Source organism: Anabrus simplex, chromosome 12 (genome assembly GCF_040414725.1).
Source record: "Anabrus simplex isolate iqAnaSimp1 chromosome 12, ASM4041472v1, whole genome shotgun sequence".
Lineage (NCBI taxonomy): Eukaryota > Metazoa > Arthropoda > Insecta > Orthoptera > Tettigoniidae > Anabrus > Anabrus simplex.
The window spans coordinates 95011611-95025843 of NC_090276.1; the positions used below are offsets into that span (position 1 = coordinate 95011611).

At 47.9% G+C, this 14233-nt stretch overlaps 1 protein-coding gene across 3 annotated transcripts in view; it reads right to left on the minus strand.

Moving 5' to 3' along the window:
* The window catches only part of LOC136884320 (uncharacterized), a 207579-nt gene that overhangs the window by 34471 nt on the left and 158875 nt on the right, over nucleotides 1–14233 (minus strand). The window lies entirely within an intron of this gene.

Below are 14233 nucleotides of genomic sequence, written 5' to 3' on the forward strand. Positions count from 1 at the left end.
GGCATTATCCTGCTGAAACAGAGCATTGGGCAGCCCCTGAAGGTACGGGAGTGCCACCGGCCGCAGCACATGCTGCACGTAGCGGTGGGCATTTAACGTGCCTTGAATACGCACTAGAGGTGACGTGGAATCATATGCAATAGCGCCCCAAACCATGATGCCGCGTTGTCTAGCGGTAGGGCGCTCCACAGTTACTGCCGGATTTGACCTTTCTCCACGCCGATGCCACACTCGTCTGCGGTGACTATCACTGACAGAACAGAAGCGTGACTCATCGGAGAACACGACGTTCCACCATTCCCTCATCCAAGTCGCTCTAGCCCGGCACCATGCCAGGCATGCACGTCTATGCTGTGGAGTCAATGGTAGTCTTCTGAGCGGACGCCGGGAGTGCAGGCCTCCTTCAACCAATCGATGGGAAATTGTTCTGGTCGATATTGGAACAGCCAGGGTGTCTTGCACATGCTGAAGAATGGCGGTTGACGTGGCGTGCGGGGCTGCCACCGCTTGGCGGCGGATGCGCCGATCCTCGCGTGCTGACGTCACTCGGGCTGCGCCTGGACACCTCACACGTGCCACATGTCCCTGCGCCAACCATCTTTGCCACAGGCGCTGCACCGTGGACACATCCCTATGGGTATCGGCTGCGATTTGACGAAGCGACCAACCTGCCCTTCTCAGCCCGATCACCATACCCCTCGTAAAGTCGTCTGTCTGCTGGAAATGCCTCCGTTGATGGCTGCCTGGCATTCTTAGCTATACACGTGTCCTGTGGCACACGACAAAACGTTCTACAATGACTGTCGGCTGAGAAATCACGGTACGAAGTGGGCCATTCGCCAACGCCGTGTCCCATGTATCGGTCGCTACGTGCGCAGCACAGCGGCGCATTTCACATCATGAGCATACCTCAGTGACGTCAGTCTACCCTGCAATTGGCATAAAGTTCTGACCACTCCTTCTTGGTGTTGCATTTGCTCTGTCAGTCAGTGTATATATAGATGATATGTGTGAAGAAGTGGATTCAGAGAAAAGGCATTTTGCAGATGATGTTATTCTCTATAGAGTAATAAATAAGTTACAAGATTGTGAGCAATTGCAAAATGACCTGAATAATATTGTGAGATGACAAAAAGGGTTAAAAGTCAGGTTGTGAGTTTCACAAGTAGGAAAAGACCTCTCAGTTTTAATTACTGCGTTGATGGAATGGATGTTCCTTTTGGGGATCATTGTAAGTACACGCATGTTAATATAAGGAAGATCTTCATTGGAGTAATCACATAAATGGGATTGTAAATAAAGGTTACAGACCTCTGCACATGCTTATGAGAGTGCTTAGGGTTTGTAGTAAGGATGTAAAGGAGACGACATATAAGTCTGTGGTAAGACCACAACTAGAGTATGGTTCCAGTGTATGGGACCCTCACAAGGATTACTGGAAAAAATCCTAAGAAAAGCAGCTCGATTTGTTCTGGGTGATTTCCGACAAAAGAGTAGAGTTACTAAAATGTGGAAAGATTGGGCTGGGAAGACTTGGGAGAAAGGAGACGAGCTGCTCAACTAAGTGGTACGTTGCAGTTAACAAACTTCATCATATTGGTCCACACTGATACAGCTTAATTAAGAACAAGTATTAGGTATAATGGACCACACAGTCAATAAATACACTTCACTTTACAAGTGAGAACACATTCAAGTATATTGACTGGTGGACCATTAAACCTAATGCTAGTTCTTAATTAAGGGGAGAGATGGAATGGAATGACATCAGTAGATGAATAAGTTTCAGTGGTGTCTTTAAAAGTATGAAAGATCCCAATATGCATTTATAGGAAGGGGAGTTAGGAATTGGAATAACTTACCAAGGGAGATGTTCAATAAATTTCCAATTTCTTTGCTATCATTTAAGAAATGGCTAGGAAAAAACACATAGGAAATCTGCCACCTGAGTGACAGCCCTAAATGCAGATCAGTAGAGATTGTAGTTTGATTTGTTCTGGCCAGGTAATATCACTGTGTGCCCACTCGTCCAGTGTTCTGGGCAATGTGGATCCAGTTTACTGCAGGCTATATCACTGTGTGCCCACTCCTCCAGTGTTTGGAGCAGTGTGCCTGCAGTTTACTGTATGCCGTATCACTGTGTGCCCACTCCTCCAGTGTTCTGAGCAGTGTGCATGCAGTTTACTCCAGGCCATATCACTGTGTGCCCACTCCTCCAGTGTTCTGAGCAGTGTGCATGCAGTTTACTCCAGGCCATATCACTGTGTGCCCACTCCTCCAGTGTTCTGAGCAGTGTGCATGCAGTTTACTGCAGGCTATATAACTGTGTGCCCACTCCTCCTGTGTTCTGAGCAGTGTGCATGCAGTTTACTCCAGGCCATATCACTGTGTGCCCACTCCTCCTGTGTTCTGAGCAGTGTGCATGCAGTTTACTGCAGGCTATATAACTGTGTGCCCACTCCTCCAGTGTTCTGAGCAGTGTGCATGCAGTTTACTGCAGGCTATATAACTGGCTGCTCACTCCTCCAGTGTTCTGAGCAGTGTGCATGCAGTTTACTGCAGGCTATATAACTGGCTGCTCACTCCTCCTGTGTTCTGAGCAGTGTGCATGCAGTTTACTGCAGGCTATATAACTGTGTGCCCACTCCTCCAGTGTTCTGAGCAGTGTGCATGCAGTTTACTGCAGGCTATATAACTGTGTGCCCACTCCTCCAGTGTTCTGAGCATTGTGGATCCAGTTTACTGTATGCCGTATCACTGTGTGCCCACTCCTCCAGTGTTCTGAGCATTGTGGATCCAGTTTACTGTATGCCGTATCACTGTGTGCCCACTCCTCCAGTGTTCTGAGCAGTGTGCATGCAGTTTACTCCAGGCCATATCACTGTGTGCCCACTCCTCCAGTGTTCTGAGCAGTGTGCATGCAGTTTACTCCAGGCCATATCACTGTGTGCCCACTCCTCCAGTGTTCTGAGCAGTGTGCATGCAGTTTACTGCAGGCTATATAACTGTGTGCCCACTCCTCCAGTGTTCTGAGCAGTGTGCATGCAGTTTACTCCAGGCCATATCACTGTGTGCCCACTCCTCCAGTGTTCTGAGCAGTGTCCACACAGTTTACTGCAGGCTATATAACTTTGTGCCCACTCCTCCAGTGTTCTGAGCAGTGTGCATGCAGTTTACTGCAGGCTATATAACTGGCTGCTCACTCCTCCAGTGTTCTGAGCAGTGTGCATGCAGTTTACTGCAGGCTATATAACTGGCTGCTCACTCCTCCTGTGTTCTGAGCAGTGTGCATGCAGTTTACTGCAGGCTATATAACTGTGTGCCCACTCCTCCAGTGTTCTGAGCAGTGTGCATGCAGTTTACTGCAGGCTATATAACTGGCCGCTCACTCCTCCAGTGTTCTGAGCAGTGTGCATGCAGTTTACTGCAGGCTATATAACTGGCTGCTCACTCCTCCTGTGTTCTGAGCAGTGTGCATGCAGTTTACTGCAGGCTATATAACTGTGTGCCCACTCCTCCAGTGTTCTGAGCAGTGTGCATGCAGTTTACTGCAGGCTATATAACTGGCTGCTCACTCCTCCTGTGTTCTGAGCAGTGTGCATGCAGTTTACTGCAGGCTATATAACTGGCTGCTCACTCCTCCTGTGTTCAGGGCAGTGTGCATGCAGTTTACTGCAGGCTATATAACTGTGTGCCCACTCCTCCAGTGTTCTGAGCATTGTGGATCCAGTTTACTGTATGCCGTATCACTGTGTGCCCACTCCTCCAGTGTTCAGGGCAGTGTGCATGCAGTTTACTCCAGGCCATATCACTGTGTGCCCACTCCTCCAGTGTTCTGAGCAGTGTGCATGCAGTTTACTACATGCCGTATCACTGTGTGCCCACTCCTCCAGTGTTCTGAGCAGTGTGCATGCAGTTTACTGTATGCCATATAACTGTGTGCCCACTCCTCCAGTGTTCTGAGCATTGTGGATCCAGTTTACTGTATGCCATATCACTGTGTGCCCACTCCTCCAGTGTTCTGAGCAGTGTGCATGCAGTTTACTGCAGGCTATATAACTGGCTGCTCACTCCTCCAGTGTTCTGAGCAGTGTGCACACAGTTTACTACATGCCGTATCACTGTGTGCCCACTCCTCCAGTGTTCTGAGCAGTGTGCATGCAGTTTACTGCAGGCTATATAACTGGCTGCTCACTCCTCCTGTGTTCTGAGCAGTGTGCATGCAGTTTACTGCAGGCTATATAACTGTGTGCCCACTCCTCCAGTGTTCTGAGCAGTGTGCATGCAGTTTACTGCAGGCTATATAACTGGCTGCTCACTCCTCCTGTGTTCTGAGCAGTGTGCATGCAGTTTACTGCAGGCTATATAACTGGCTGCTCACTCCTCCTGTGTTCAGGGCAGTGTGCATGCAGTTTACTGCAGGCTATATAACTGTGTGCCCACTCCTCCAGTGTTCTGAGCATTGTGGATCCAGTTTACTGTATGCCGTATCACTGTGTGCCCACTCCTCCAGTGTTCAGGGCAGTGTGCATGCAGTTTACTCCAGGCCATATCACTGTGTGCCCACTCCTCCAGTGTTGTGAGCAGTGTGCATGCAGTTTACTACATGCCGTATCACTGTGTGCCCACTCCTCCAGTGTTCTGAGCAGTGTGCATGCAGTTTACTGTATGCCATATAACTGTGTGCCCACTCCTCCAGTGTTCTGAGCATTGTGGATCCAGTTTACTGTATGCCATATCACTGTGTGCCCACTCCTCCAGTGTTCTGAGCAGTGTGCATGCAGTTTACTGCAGGCTATATAACTGGCTGCTCACTCCTCCAGTGTTCTGAGCAGTGGGCACACAGTTTACTACATGCCGTATCACTGTGTGCCCACTCCTCCAGTGTTCTGAGCAGTGTGCACACAGTTTACTACATGCCGTATCACTGTGTGCCCACTCCTCCAGTGTTCTGAGCAGTGTGCCTGCAGTTTACTGTATGCCGTATCACTGTGTGCCCACTCCTCCAGTGTTCTGAGCAGTGTGCATGCAGTTTACTCCAGGCCATATCACTGTGTGCCCACTCCTCCAGTGTTCTGAGCAGTGTGCCTGCAGTTTACTGTATGCTGTATCACTGTGTGCCCACTCCTCCAGTGTTCTGAGCAGTGTGCATGCAGTTTACTCCAGGCCATATCACTGTGTGCCCACTCCTCCAGTGTTCTGAGCAGTGTGCATGCAGTTTACTACATGCCGTATCACTGTGTGCCCACTCCTCCAGTGTTCTGAGCAGTGTGCACACAGTTTACTGTATGCCGTATCACTGTGTGCCCACTCCTCCAGTGTTCTGAGCAGTGTGCAGGCAGTTTACTGTATGCCGTATCACTGTGTGCCCACTCCTCCAGTGTTCTGAGCAGTGTGCATGCAGTTTACTGTATGCCGTATCACTGTGTGCCCACTCCTCCAGTGTTCTGAGCAGTGTGCACACAGTTTACTGTATGCCGTATCACTGTGTGCCCACTCCTCCAGTGTTCTGAGCAGTGTGCATGCAGTTTACTGTATGCCGTATCACTGTGTGCCCACTCCTCCAGTGTTCTGAGCAGTGTGCATGCAGTTTACTGTATGCCGTATCACTGTGTGCCCACTCCTCCAGTGTTCTGAGCAGTGTGCATGCAGTTTACTGCAGGCTATATCACTGTGTGCCCACTCCTCCAGTGTTCTGAGCAGTGTGCACACAGTTTACTGTATGCCGTATCACTGTGTGCCCACTCCTCCAGTGTTCTGAGCAGTGTGCATGCAGTTTACTGTATGCCGTATCACTGTGTGCCCACTCCTCCAGTGTTCTGAGCAGTGTGCATGCAGTTTACTGTATGCCGTATCACTGTGTGCCCACTCCTCCAGTGTTCTGAGCAGTGTGCACACAGTTTACTGTATGCCGTATCACTGTGTGCCCACTCCTCCAGTGTTCTGAGCATTGTGGATCCAGTTTACTACATGCCGTATCACTGTGTGCCCACTCCTCCAGTGTTCTGAGCAGTGTGGATCCAGTTTACTACATGCCGTATCACTGTGTGCCCACTCCTCCAGTGTTCTGAGCAGTGTGGATCCAGTTTACTCCAGGCCATATCACTGTGTGCCCACTCCTCCAGTGTTCTGAGCATTGTGGATCCAGTTTACTACATGCCGTATCACTGTGTGCCCACTCCTCCAGTGTTCTGAGCAGTGTGCACACAGTTTACTGTATGCCGTATCACTGTGTGCCCACTCCTCCAGTGTTCTGAGCAGTGTGCATGCAGTTTACTGTATGCCGTATCACTGTGTGCCCACTCCTCCAGTGTTCTGAGCATTGTGGATCCAGTTTACTACATGCCATATCACTGTGTGCCCACTCCTCCAGTGTTCTGAGCAGTGTGCACACAGTTTACTGTATGCCGTATCACTGTGTGCCCACTCCTCCAGTGTTCTGAGCATTGTGGATCCAGTTTACTACATGCCGTATCACTGTGTGCCCACTCCTCCAGTGTTTGGAGCAGTGTGCATGCAGTTTACTCCAGGCCATATCACTGTGTGCCCACTCCTCCAGTGTTTGGAGCAGTGAGCATGCAGTTTACTACATGCCGTATCACTGTGTGCCCACTCCTCCAGTGTTTGGAGCAGTGAGCATGCAGTTTACTACATGCCGTATCACTGTGTGCCCACTCCTCCAGTGTTCTGAGCAGTGTGCATGCAGTTTACTCCAGGCCATATCACTGTGTGCCCACTCCTCCAGTGTTCAGGGCAGTGTGCATGCAGTTTACTCCAGGCCATATCACTGTGTGCCCACTCCTCCAGTGTTCAGGGCAGTGTGCATGCAGTTTACTCCAGGCCATATCACTGTGTGCCCACTCCTCCAGTGTTTGGAGCAGTGAGCATGCAGTTTACTACATGCCGTATCACTGTGTGCCCACTCCTCCAGTGTTCTGAGCAGTGTGCCTGCAGTTTACTGTATGCCGTATCACTGTGTGCCCACTCCTCCAGTGTTCAGGGCAGTGTGCATGCAGTTTACTCCAGGCCATATCACTGTGTGCCCACTCCTCCAGTGTTCAGGGCAGTGTGCATGCAGTTTACTCCAGGCCATATCACTGTGTGCCCACTCCTCCAGTGTTCTGAGCAGTGTGCAGGCAGTTTACTGTATGCCGTATCACTGTGTGCCCACTCCTCCAGTGTTCTGAGCATTGTGGATCCAGTTTACTACATGCCGTATCACTGTGTGCCCACTCCTCCAGTGTTCTGAGCATTGTGGATCCAGTTTACTACATGCCGTATCACTGTGTGCCCACTCCTCCAGTGTTTGGAGCAGTGAGCATGCAGTTTACTACATGCCGTATCACTGTGTGCCCACTCCTCCAGTGTTTGGAGTAGTGAGCATGCAGTTTACTACATGCCGTATCACTGTGTGCCCACTCCTCCAGTGTTTGGAGCAGTGAGCATGCAGTTTACTACATGCCGTATCACTGTGTGCCCACTCCTCCAGTGTTCTGAGCAGTGTGCATGCAGTTTACTGCAGGCTATATCACTGTGTGCCCACTCCTCCAGTGTTCTGAGCAGTGTGCATGCAGTTTACTGCAGGCTATATCACTGTGTGCCCACTCCTCCAGTGTTCTGAGCAGTGAGCATGCAGTTTACTACATGCCGTATCACAGTGTGCCCACTCCTCCAGTGTTCTGAGCAGTGTGCATGCAGTTTACTGCAGGCTATATCACTGTGTGCCCACTCCTCCAGTGTTCTGAGCAGTGTGCACACAGTTTACTGTATGCCGTATCACTGTGTGCCCACTCCTCCAGTGTTCTGAGCAGTGTGCATGCAGTTTACTGCAGGCTATATCACTGTGTGCCCACTCCTCCAGTGTTCTGAGCATTGTGGATCCAGTTTACTACATGCCGTATCACTGTGTGCCCACTCCTCCAGTGTTCTGAGCAGTGTGCATGCAGTTTACTACATGCCATATCACTGTGTGCCCACTCCTCCAGTGTTCTGAGCAGTGTGCACACAGTTTACTACATGCCATATCACTGTGTGCCCACTCCTCCAGTGTTCTGAGCAGTGTGCATGCAGTTTACTCCAGGCCATATCACTGTGTGCCCACTCCTCCAGTGTTCAGGGCAGTGTGCATGCAGTTTACTCCAGGCCATATCACTGTGTGCCCACTCCTCCAGTGTTCTGAGCAGTGTGCATCCAGTTTACTACATGCCGTATCACTGTGTGCCCACTCCTCCAGTGTTCTGAGCAGTGTGCATCCAGTTTACTACATGCCGTATCACTGTGTGCCCACTCCTCCAGTGTTTGGAGCAGTGAGCATGCAGTTTACTACATGCCGTATCACTGTGTGCCCACTCCTCCAGTGTTTGGAGCAGTGTGCATGCAGTTTACTACATGCCGTATCACTGTGTGCCCACTCCTCCAGTGTTTGGAGCAGTGAGCATGCAGTTTACTACATGCCGTATCACTGTGTGCCCACTCCTCCAGTGTTCTGAGCAGTGTGCATGCAGTTTACTGCAGGCTATATCACTGTGTGCCCACTCCTCCAGTGTTCTGAGCAGTGTGCACACAGTTTACTGTATGCCGTATCACTGTGTGCCCACTCCTCCAGTGTTCTGAGCATTGTGGATCCAGTTTACTACATGCCGTATCACTGTGTGCCCACTCCTCCAGTGTTCTGAGCAGTGTGCATGCAGTTTACTACATGCCATATCACTGTGTGCCCACTCCTCCAGTGTTCTGAGCAGTGTGCATGCAGTTTACTACATGCCGTATCACTGTGTGCCCACTCCTCCAGTGTTTGGAGCAGTGAGCATGCAGTTTACTACATGCCGTATCACTGTGTGCCCACTCCTCCAGTGTTCTGAGCATTGTGGATCCAGTTTACTACATGCCATATCACTGTGTGCCCACTCCTCCAGTGTTCTGAGCATTGTGGATCCAGTTTACTGTATGCCGTATCACTGTGTGCCCACTCCTCCAGTGTTCTGAGCAGTGTGCATGCAGTTTACTGTATGCCGTATCACTGTGTGCCCACTCCTCCAGTGTTCTGAGCATTGTGGATCCAGTTTACTACATGCCGTATCACTGTGTGCCCACTCCTCCAGTGTTCTGAGCAGTGTGCATGCAGTTTACTGTATGCCGTATCACTGTGTGCCCACTCCTCCAGTGTTCTGAGCAGTGTGCATGCAGTTTACTGTATGCCGTATCACTGTGTGCCCACTCCTCCAGTGTTCTGAGCAGTGTGCATGCAGTTTACTGCAGGCTATATCACTGTGTGCCCACTCCTCCAGTGTTCTGAGCAGTGTGCATCCAGTTTACTACATGCCATATCACTGTGTGCCCACTCCTCCAGTGTTCTGAGCAGTGTGCACACAGTTTACTACATGCCATATCACTGTGTGCCCACTCCTCCAGTGTTCTGAGCATTGTGGATCCAGTTTACTACATGCCATATCACTGTGTGCCCACTCCTCCAGTGTTCTGAGCAGTGTGCACACAGTTTACTACATGCCGTATCACTGTGTGCCCACTCCTCCAGTGTTCTGAGCATTGTGGATCCAGTTTACTACATGCCATATCACTGTGTGCCCACTCCTCCAGTGTTCTGAGCAGTGTGCACACAGTTTACTGTATGCCGTATCACTGTCCCACCGTCGGCAAAAGATCTGACTGTGTCAGTGCAATGTAAGGCAAATAGTAAAAAAACAAAAAAACAAAGTGGGTTCTTAGTGTTGCAGTAACATGATCTTTTCATTAGGCTAGTTGGCCATTTTGGCATTAAGTCCTCTTTGGCCCAAATCTGGTTCTGACTGAACTGGCTGTCCTCAGACAGGAGAGTTTCTAGTGGGTGCACACGTTTCAGTACATACATGCATATTTATCATTATAGACTGTTATACCTTTCAGCACTCAGTCTGCAAGGCTCTGAATTTAATAAACATCACCACAATCCTCTATTTGCAACTAGTGTTGTGGCCTCATTTAGTTCTATGCCTCTTATCTTTAAATCGCTAGAAACCGAGTCTAACCATCATCGTCTTGGTCTACCTCTACTTCTCTTACCCTCCATAACGGAGTCCATTATTCTCCTAGGTAACCTATCATACTCCATTCGCCTCACATGACCCCACCAGCGAAGCTGGTTTATGCGTACAGCTTCATCCATCGAGTTCATTCCTAAACAAGCCTTTATCTCCTCATTCCGAGTACTCTTCTGCCATTGTTCCCACCTGTTTGTACCAGCAATAATTCTCACTACTTTCATGTCTGTTAGTACTAACTTATGAATAAGATATCCTGAGTCCACCCAGCTTTCGCTCCCGTAAAGCAAAGTTGGTCTGAAAACAAACTGATGTAAAGATAGTTTTGTCTGGGAGCTTACTTCCTTCTTTCAGAATACTGTTGATCGCAACTGCGAGCTCACTGCATTAGCTTTACTACACCTTGATTCAATCTCACTTACTATATTACCATCCTGGGAGAACACACAACCTAAATACTTGAAATTATCGACCTGTTCTAGCTTTGTATCACCAATCTGACATTCAATTCTGTTGAATTTCTTACCTACTGACATCAATTTAGTCAATATAAATGATCCGTTATTGGACATTATAAATTTTCCAGCTAACTCATTCCTGGCTGCCAGCGTTTCGCCCCCGTGTGCTAGGCTGGGCTCATCAGTTGGTACCTAGCACACCTACCAAGACGCTGGATAGTGCATACCGTGGAGGCCACTGCATAGGCTAATTGTAGCCACCAGCAGTGCCAATGCACTATGAGAGACATTGTCTCATTATCAAAAATTGATGCCTGCTTGGCCATCAGATGATGTAGATGTTGATTCCCATAGGGAATCAGAAATAATTGTTCCGAAAGAGTAAATTTATAATACCAATATAAATGGTCCGTTATTGGACATTATAAATTTTCCAGCTAACTCATTCCTGGCTGCCAGCGTTTCGCCCCCGTGTGCTAGGCTGGGCTCATCAGTTGGTACCTAGCACACCTACCAAGACGCTGGATAGTGCATACCGTGGAGGCCACTGCATAGGCTAATTGTAGCCACCGGCAGTGGCAATGCACTATGAGAGACATTCCCTATGGGAATCAACATCTACATCATCTGATGGCCAAGCAGGCATCAATTTTTGATAATGAGACAATGTCTCTCATAGTGCATTGGCACTGCCGGTGGCTACAATTAGCCTATGCAGTGGCCTCCACGGTATGCACTATCCAGCGTCTTGGTAGGTGTGCTAGGTACCAACTGATGAGCCCAGCCTAGCACACGGAGGCGAAACGCTGGCAGCCAGGAATGAGTTAGCTGGAAAATTTATAATGTCCAATAACGGACCATTTATATTGGTATTATAAATTTACTCATTCGGAACAATTATTTCTGATTCCCTATGGGAATCAACATCTACATCATCAATTTAGTCTTCGAGAGGCTAATTTTCATACCGTACTCATTGCACCTATTTTCAAGTTCCAAGATATTAGACTGCAGGCTTTCGGCACAACCTGCTATTACGACCAAGTCGTCAGCATAGGCCAGAGTGCTTACTACATTTCCACCTAACTGAATCCCTCCCTGCCATTTTATACCTTTCAGCAGATGATCTATGTAAACTACGAACAGCAAACGTGAAAGATTACAACCTTGTCTAACCCCTGTAAGTATCCTGAACCAAGAACTCATTCTACCATCAATTCTCACTGAAGCCCAATTGTCAACATAAACGCCTTTGATTGATTTTAATAATTTACCCTTAATTCCATAGTCCCCCAGTATGGCGAACATCTTTTCTCTTGGTACCCTGTCATATTCTTTCTCTAGATCTACGAAACATAAAAACTGCCTATTCCTCTCGTAGCATTTTTCAATTACCTGGTGCATACTGAAATCTGTCCGACTCATTGGCTGAATGGTCAGCGTACTGGACTTCGGTTCAGAGGATCCTGGGTTCGATTCCCGGCCGGGTCGGGGATTTTAACCTTATTTGGTTAATTCCAATGGCCCGGAGGCTGGGTGTTTGTGCTGTCCCCAACATCCCTGCAACTCACACACCACACATAACACTATCCTCCACCACAATAACACGCAGTTACCTACACTTGGCAGATGCCGCCTACCCTCATCAGAGGGTCTGCTTTACAAGGGCTGCAATCGGCTAGTAATAGCCACATGAAGTTATTTATTATATTGAAAATCTGATCCTGACAGCCTCTCTGTGGTCTGAAACAACAGTGGTTTTCATCGAACTTCCTCTCAACGACTGATCGTACCCTCCCTTCCAAGATGCCAGTGAATACTTTGCCTAATATACTTATCAATGAGATACCTCAATAGTTGTTGCAATCCTTCCTGTTCCCTTACCTATAGATAGGTGCAATTACTGCTTCTGTCCAATCTGAAGGTACCTTACTAATACTCCATGCTAATCTTACTACTCTATGAAGCCATTTCATCCCTGCCTTCCCACTATACTTCACTATTTCAGGTCTAATTTCATCTATTCCTGCTGGTTTATGACAACAGAGGTTACTTACCATCCTTTCCACTTCCTCAAGTGTAATTTCACCAACATCCCCCATGACTTTATATTAAGGAGTGAGCTTGACTGTTCGCAACACCACCAGGAAGATTTCCTTTTACGTTGGGAAGATGTTCAAAATATTCCCTCCACCTCTCCCGTGATTCCCTGGGATCTATTACGAGTTCACCTGAATTACTCAAAACACTGTTCATTTCCTTTTTCTCTCCCTTCCTAAGAAAGGTTTCCCAGCTGCTTGACCTAGCCTTTCCAGTTTATTACCAAAATCTTCCCATGATTTCTTTATGGATTCAACAACTATTTGTTTTGCTCTATTTCTTTCAGCTACGTATAAATCCCTGTCTGCCTCGGCCCTTGTTTGGAGCCATTTCTGATAAGCCTTCTTTTTACGTTTACAGGCTGCTCTCACTTCATCATTCCACCAAGATGTTTGCCTTTTTCCATCTTTACACACAGTTGTTCCTAGGCATTCCCTTGCTGTTTCTACTACAGCATCCCTGTATGCCACCCATTCACTTTCTATATCCTGAACCTGATTACTGTCTACTGTTCGAAACTTCTCACTAATCATATCCATGTACTTCTGTCTAATTTCCTCATCCTGGAGATTTTCTACCCTTATTCGTTTGCAGACAGATTTCACTTTCTCTACCCTAGGCCTAGAGATACTTAGTTCACTACAGATCAGATAGTGGTCTGTATCATTGAAAAATCCCCAGAAAACTTGTACATTCCTAACAGATTTCCTGAATTCGAAGTTGGTTAAGATATAGTCTATTATGGATCTGGTACCACTAGCCTCCCATGTGTAGCAGTGAATAGCCTTATGCTTGAAGAATGTATTCGTAACAGCTAAACCCATACTAGCACAGAAGTCCAGCAAACGCTTCCCATTCCCATTAGCTTCCATATCTTCCCCACATTTACCAATCACCCTTTCATATCCTTCAGTTCTATTCCCAACTCTCGCATTGAAATCGCCCATTAGCACTATTCTATCCTTGCTGTTGACCCTGACCACGATGTCACTCAATGCTTCATAAAAGTTGTCAACTTCATCCACATCTGCACCCTCACATGGTGAATACACTGAGACAATTCTCGTCCTAATTTCTCCCACTAACAGATCTACCCACATCATTCACTCATTTATGTGCCTAACAGAAACTATGTTGTGTGCAATGGTATTCCTGATAAAGAGCCCTACCCCAGACTCTGCCTTCCCTTTCTAACACCCGTCAAGTACACTTTATAATCTCCTATCTCTTCCTCATTATCTCTCCTTACCCGAATATCACTTACTCCTAGCACATTCAGATGCATCCTCTTTGCTGACTCAGCCAGTTCTACCTTCTTTCTTCCATAAGCCCCATTAATATTGATAGCTCCCCATCGAATTCCATTTTGTTCGCCAAGTTGTTTTCAAGGAGTCCCTCGCCTGTCAAACGGGAGTGGGGCTCCGTTACTCCCATAGGTTTGAGGCTTGCTTAAAATGATCTGAGCTCGGTAGATTCATGAAGCAGGATGCTACCCTACTTGCACATAGTCCAAGTGAGGATCTCTCCTCTAACGGGTTATGGACCACCGGTGAATTGTATAGTCCTAGCCGCCTGAGCACAAGGAGGGCCACGACTCAGAATATGTCCGAGATGCCCACTCCCATTCCATAGCAACTG